The 7,611-nt window shown below is 34.9% G+C and overlaps 1 protein-coding gene and 1 long non-coding RNA gene across 2 annotated transcripts in view; one reads left to right on the top strand and one right to left on the bottom strand.

Annotated features, from left to right (window-relative positions):
* The window catches only part of LOC102672839, a 24,297-nt gene extending 17,343 nt beyond the window's left edge, over positions 1-6,954 (top strand). Inside the window, exons 2-3 of the long non-coding RNA XR_421483.2 lie at positions 1,877-2,135; positions 6,197-6,954. This is a non-coding gene — a long non-coding RNA (uncharacterized LOC102672839). The remainder of the gene's footprint in view (positions 1-1,876; positions 2,136-6,196) is intronic.
* The window catches only part of LOC102672573 (hemicentin-2-like), a 248,770-nt gene that overhangs the window by 81,206 nt on the left and 159,953 nt on the right, over positions 1-7,611 (bottom strand). The gene's annotated exons all lie outside the window — the stretch shown is intronic.

Below are 7,611 nucleotides of genomic sequence, written 5' to 3'. Positions count from 1 at the left end.
AATGAGAGAGAGAGAGAGAGAGAGAGAGAGAGAGAGAGAGAGAGAGATTTGTATATTTACGAGAAGAAATTCCCATCGCTGTGATTTCTACCACTTACAAACACTTCTTTGTTTTCTTCGATTTTTTGAAGTATTTTTAATGCTTCAAGCTTCGCTATTCCCCTTTTCTCTTTGAACCGATAACAAATTTACATTGCACTTCTCTGTTTGAGAATTTAGAAAATCTACATCCCACCATGTGTGCGAAGAAGCTGTATGTATATATATTTTAAATAAGAATTCTGGTCGTTTTTCTTCTCTCGTTTTTTTTTTTTTTTTTTTTTTTGAGAAGTGTACATATTCATTCTTTGTTCTCAGTGTGGAGGGAAATTTTTGGAGCTATTTTAAAAGATTTAAAAAATCTCAGTTTCACGGAGAAAGGATATGAACTTTTTTTCTCTCTCTCTTTTTTCTCTGTTTGATATTTTTATATAAGACCAATTTCACACACGACTTTATGAAAATAGCTACCAAGAATGTAGAAGAACTACTGGATGAAAATACTTGAAAATATATATACATATATATATATATATATATATATATACAACACAGAGGAGAAGAAAATTTTCTTGATACTCCATAGTTTTTTTTCTTCAACCATTTTCTTCTTTTGTTTAAAAACAAAGAGAATGTTTCAGAAATTTTTTACTACACAAATATTACACTTTTTCCCTAGTATCGTAGTTGCGAAAAATCCACTAAAAATTGGAGGAAAAATTTCATAAAATTTACGAAGAATCGAACCTAAGTCCACACCGTGGCAAGCGAGAACTCTATCTACTACTCCACTAACGCCATACGTATTTTCGACTTTCGTTTTCCCTACATAAGCCATACGTGCACGGAATAACTCGGCAAATAACGTCTCATGTTCAACTTGTAACGCACGTATACCACTAACCCTGGAAAAACAGATGTAGGCGATAAAACGAAACTAACAACGAAACAGAATATTCGGTGAAATTCCATGTTCCGAAGGTTTCACCACGTTTCACGCAACACGTCCGCACGCTTGCGTTCAGCTTCGTCGAGATTACGTTTCTAACTTTCTTACGTGGATTTCGCCACGATATAGAGCCACAGTTGCAATCTTCTTACTCCTCCATTCTTTTTTTTTTTTCCTTTTTTTTTCTCTCTTCTAAAAAAAAGTTATTGTGGGCAAAAGTTATTATAGTTGGAAAACGGGTACGTGCGGCAACGGTATTAACGGGATTTCCACTCGTAATTAGTCGAGAGTTTTCGTTGCTTCCGTGAAAACACGGAACTGTTGACCGTATTGAATGCGTGCACACGAGGCATCTCTCGTATATAGGTGACAAAGCATTGGAGAGGTAGGCGAGGTATGAAAATGCAGCCAGAGAAAAGCCGATTCTAAGCCAATACCGGTGTCGTGTCCATGGAAACGGCTGCTTCCTGTTTCGCTCCGCGTTTCCTCTACTCCTTCCACGTTAAGCCCCATTCACACCGCTACTCGGTGATTCACTGGCAGTGGCGCTGGTGTCGCGTTAATAAGCTCACCCTTAAATATGCAACCTGACGTGCCATCGCTTCGTATCTCGTTATACGATCTCGACCGAAACGTTGCGTTCGCACTGGTATGGAACCAGTTGAATTTTCGTGCAACGTTGGCAAAGATATATATTTTATATGTAAAATGGATATTTTAGGATGCCGTTATTTTCGTTTATTACACGATATCTTCATTCTTCTAAATAATAGTCGAGATGAATTGTATTTCAACTTTATAAAACTTTATATTTTTCCAAACTTTAGATATTTTTGGCGTGATTTTTTTTATTTTTCATTTCATTAATACTGTAATTAATTGTTGCAGGGACCAGGAGACGCTTAACGAGAAAATACACGCGTTATCGCAAAAATTAGAAAGAAATGGAGGAAATTAATTTTAATAAGAATTGAATTACACTGTGTGTATTTTTCAACCATTTTGACCATTAAAATTGCGCGTGCAAATAACGAAGAGGACTTTCTCTCGGGACAGCCGTATAGACACTCGTTAGTTTCTTTGAACGTGGAGAAATTAAGAGACTCAAAAAGTGGCCGAGGGGAAAGAAAATGCGTGCAAAGATGAGGTAGGTCAGGTGAAATTACCATTTAATCCGCGAAGAACGAGTCACGTTTTGAATACCTCGGGGGAAAAAACACGCGTATTCAGATGGTTCGAATGAGAGGCGGAGGAAAAGCATCGAGGTTCCGCTTTAATTATAAAAATTACTCGGACGAATAGAGGTGGAATGAAAAAAAAAAAAAAAAGAAAAAAAAAAAAATATCCGGATATTTTCACGGAGCATATAGCATCCGCGTGACTGGTTTTATCAACACGTTTAATCGCACGTTTAATTGTTTACATTTTATAGGTATCAATGTATGCACACGCGCACTTTTATTTTATTCGCACGCTGAATATTTGATGTTTGATCTGCCATTTTTGCTAATTTAACGTTTGATTTCTGCTTCTGTTTCTTTTTTTTCCCCATTTTAACTCGATGAGATTGGTTATAGATTTTTATCGGCGAATGATAGTTTTGACACGAATTTACGAAATTAATTGTCAGATTCCTGTTAATCCATTGGTTTCGGTGGTTGTTGGGTGAATGTTCAACCGCGAACAGCTTGGTTTCGAGAGGTTTCAGACTCGTGAAATTGGATCGTGTCTTTGCAACGTGATCGTGATATATAATTAGCGTATGTTCATGATTATGATCTTCCGCGAATAATTAATTTCGCGGAGATAAGTAACGTTTGTTAATCCTTCTTTTCAAAAAATGATCGGACGATTACGAGAAAATCAATTTTAAATCGTAAAATATTTAATTTTCTTTAACGAGTAGCCAAAATTTTGCGAGGAAAAAACTTGATCTAGAACAGCAATCGTATAGTACAGATTTTTTGCTGTTATATCACAGTTATTTGATTTTTAATAGATCACGAAATTTTAGGAAGATTTATAAAAGAATTTTTCATTCATATACATTGAATGAAATCTTAAAAAATGAAAAGATCTTCCCTTATTTCATTATTATATCGAATAAATATTTATAAATTGCAGAATAAAATAAATATTTCCTAAGACGAAATCTTCTTACTTTTAGTAAAAATAGTGAATTTCAACTATGCAATATCACGAAGATGGAATTTTAAGTTGGCATGCGACAAATGTAATATCGTGGAAGTGAATCTTATACGAATATGTACAAAAGAATAAGCATAAAATAATTTATATAATATAAATTATAAAAAAGAAAAATATACAAAATTTCAAACGAATCTCTATCCTGAATAATCATAGAATGTACCTTTCTTGACGATGAACGACCGATAATTATTCGCAATATGGAGAGATATCGAATCAAAGCAAACGGAGCATAGTCGTAATGAAAGGGTTAAATTTAGTTCACTCGAACTGTCCTCTGGAACTTATCATTTCCAGAAGCTTCAAGTTTCCACGCCTGTGAATAAAGGTCAGCCCACCACGACCCATTGCGCCCCAAGCAATTTCTCCTGTTATCGACGTTAATAACGTGCAATCTACTGTCTACTGCGAATCGAGTTTCGTTATCGATTTCTCGATATAATAAAATAGGTATAGTTTATATTTCCCGTATTTTTACAACGCGTTTCACGCCCACCCATAAAAATATTTGAGGAATGTGTGATGGCGAAAAAGGTGGACCCTGTATATTTTCCGTGTACCGCGAGCTGAAAGAGCAGTTTGTCCTTTTCGCCTTCGCAATAACGCGAAATGAAAGAAGCCAGACGGCGGGGGCGCACAGTTGGAACGGGCGCGGTAAGTGCTCCTTTTTGCGGTGATTCTTCTTCTGGTGTCAAATTTTCTTTCTACTTCCTTCTCTCGAGACACGAATTGAAATTGTCGTGTCGATCGATCGAGATGCGATCAAGGAGATGAGGGTGAAACAAGATATTCGTAATCGAGGAAATATTATTATAAAGTTAAATATTTAATTTAACATTCTTGACGTCGTTGAATATTTCGAATTAAAATTAAAATTTTTCCAGGAAAAATTTTGTTAAATAGAGAGAGTAAAATAATATCGTGAATTGATAAAGAAGAAAGATTGGAAAGATTGAATATTCCTTGGAAAAAAATTTTCTTATTCGGTCAAAAGTCTTTGCTATAAATGCGATATCGTAAGATTTTGGAAGAGGAGAAAATCGAATAAAATCATCTTGAAATTTTTGTTAAATATTGATAATATGTAGAGAGTAAAATAATATCTGAATTAATGAATTGATAAAGAAGAAAGATTGGAAAGATTGGAAAAAATTTTTCTTATTCGACCAAAGATTAATTTTTTGCTATAAATGCGCGATATCGTAAGATTTTCGAAGAGGACAGAATCGAATAAAATCGTCTCGAGATTTTAAATATTAATAATACGTAGAGAGTAAAATAATATCGTGAATTGATAAAGAAGGAAGATTGGAAATATTGAATATTCCTTGGAAAAAATTTTTCTTATTCGATCAAAGGTTAATCTTTTGCTATAAATGCGATATCGTAAGATTTTCGAAGAGGAGAGAATCGAATAAACATCTCGAGATCGCACAGAGATTTAACACAGGCGCGATAATACGGCCGATTATTCAGCTAATTAAAATCAAACACAGTCGATCGCGAACAATCGACTCGTCGGATTACAATTCGTCTAATTAAATCATCAATTTGTAACGTTATCACACCATTCATCAATCCAGATTGAAACAAACATCGGCCGATTAACTCGTCCCGGGATGCAAGTGGCACCGTTTTGTAAAGGATCAACGAATGTGATCAATATGCAATAAGTCAATATCTTGAATGACGAAAAACACCTTTTACCACGTTCGTTCTCACGCGTTATTTTGCCATCCATTCAACGTTCTCGACAAGTCATCGAATGAACGAAGACGAGTTATTATCCTCGCTCGATGAAGCGGTTGGAAAAATATCTTGGCAAACTATTCGACCGACCAATTCAATATTGACGTTTACCGTATAATCGCTTTTAACTTTGTGTCGAGAACAAAGGAGAGGCGTTGAGAGGGAGGCGCTGATCGACCAAATCAGGCCCACGATTCCGCTCGTTGCCAATTCGATCTTAGCCAGATTCACGGCTGCTCGAGCGGAGAAAGATTCAGAGGAGGAGGAGGAGAATGTCTCAATATTCGTGGAAATTGTCCTATTTACACGGTGCTTCGGAAGTGAGTACTCAATTTTAGTTCATTCTGTATAATCGTGACAGATATATAAGTTGATCGAGTAGTTGATAGAGAATAGTTCAATTTTTAGAAATACATCGAATTTAAATTAATCAATATATTCGTGTATACTTCTTAAAAAAATAAACTCGTGTATATAATTTAAAATACACAATTAAATTAACATACAATCCATCTCAACTTCAACTTTAAATTTGAAGAAACCATAAATTATTTAATGTAAGTATAAATATTTAATTGAAAGACACGTTGTTTCAACGATTAGCCGATTGTCGAGATAAAAAATTTCGAATTATCGTATCTTAAAGAGCAGCAGCGTTTTTTTTTAAAACACCATGTATACATTTTCCCCTTGGGACACCACTTTGATCTCGAATCAGATGCGTTCTGCTACATCTTTTTCGTGTCTCACCCCTTCCATTCGATTACATTACCTTTAAGAGAGGAGAAGAAGGGAGTTTGTCTCTCATTTTACGATATATCTTGTCACGCGGTTGTTCGCAGACTTTTCGCCCTCTCACGGGGGTTGGTTGGCTCGGAACGCATCGAGTACTTTCGTAGCTAGTTTAATACTAGGTTTACTATCGAAGCTATCTGGTTATCTGGTAGAATGTCTGGAATCAGCGATTCTTGTTGTGGAGAAGAATTGCTTTCCTAAGAGAGAGTTTGCTCTTTGTAGTTCTTTTTTCTTTCTTTTTTCAGAATAACTTTTCGTACTTGGTCGATTAGGTTAGGTTAGTTTCGAGTTGTAAATCGAAGTGTTTTATTATTGTTAGATAGCAATTTTTAGTACTTACAGATTTTTAATACTAAAAATATTTTTTGAAATATCATCATTATTGTTAGTTATTTAATTAATAATATAATCATATTGCTGTATCGTGTATTGATTCTTTTGAATTTTTTTTTTTAGATGGATGAAAGGGATTGCGAGTTGAATATTACAAAGAGGAAATGGAGAAGTATTTTTTTAACGTTATTACGTAAAGATTATTCCATGGATTTTTCTTATGTGGAAGAAAAAAATTGAATATCACAGAAAAAAAAAAAAAATAAAGTTTGAATATCACAAAAAGGACGCAAGAAAAGTATGGATTAAAAGCTTAAAAGCTTTGAAATTAGTACGTGTTTCACGAACGAAAGGATTTAAAAAGAAAATCAAATTAAAATTTCGTTGCTATGGAAAGTTGCTTATTTAATTTTTTAATTAAGAAGATTATGAGAATTAATTAAAATTAGCAAAGGAATCAGTATAGATTTAACTTTTTTAAAGTGATACCAAATTTTTTCCTGTTGCTGGATTTTCCTAAGATTTTGAGTTTTTTGAATAGCAAAAAACTTTCAAAGATTTCTTTCAAATGTTCGATCGTGATAGGGATGTCTCGTGATTGATGTAGCTTTTTCAAGCACAAGTTTTAGCACAAGTAAGAAGTTCTCAGCGCTTCAAGGATCAAAAATATTCTATAAAATTCTCGGTGAATTTTTTTTCCTCTCCCTCTCTCCCTCCCTCTCGTTTAATCTAGAGGAGCTTTTCATTAAGAAACTTTTTTATTAATCGAAGTCCATTTAATCGAAACTTTGAAATATTTATATCGTATAAACATCGAATTTTTATTAAAAACTTCGTAACAATTCCTAATCAATCGAACGAGTCTAATCAAAAGTTTGAGAGACTTCGAAAACAATTTTCTTGGAAGAATTCTAATAAAAATATTCAAGATCAATTTGATCTTTCTATTTCCCTCTTCATTGAAAATAAACTTTCTTCCTTCCAAGTAAGACACGTCCAAGAGAGAGAATTCCAAGAATTCGAATAGAGCAAAACTCGCCTCGAAAAAACCTAATTTCTAAACGAGATTCGAGAATTCTGGATCGCTCGATTCGCAATCAAGAACTCTAATCACCATCCTATCAAACTTCTTCGTTCGAGTACTTCTATTTCCCGAATCCCCCTGTCATCCTCTCGCTACAAACTTTCCTAGATAGACTGTCTCCTTCTCCGCGTTAATTTCGTTCCTCTACGCATCCTCAAACCGTACTCACCCACCCTCTTTCTTCCTCCCTCTCTCTATCGCTGTTGAAGAACATCCGTCCACGGAATATTTACCCGCGTAATTAATCGATGGGAAGAGCGCAGAATGGAAAGGAAGATTACCAGTGGAAAGAAAGTATATTTCATAGATCTCGTTACTCACGGCTAAAATGAAATTACGAGGGCGGGTTTGAAACACGGCACCTCGCCCGGAGATTTTTCTCGCTGGGAAGGCACCAGTTTTAATGCCTGGTGATCAGCGACTCGAAATGGATTTGCGAACGCCGTAAATTCAA

The sequence above is a fragment of the Apis dorsata genome, unplaced genomic scaffold (assembly GCF_000469605.1).
Source record: "Apis dorsata unplaced genomic scaffold, Apis dorsata 1.3 scaffold_165, whole genome shotgun sequence".
In the NCBI taxonomy this organism is placed as follows: domain Eukaryota; kingdom Metazoa; phylum Arthropoda; class Insecta; order Hymenoptera; family Apidae; genus Apis; species Apis dorsata.
This window is presented reverse-complemented; position numbering and strand designations above follow the sequence as displayed.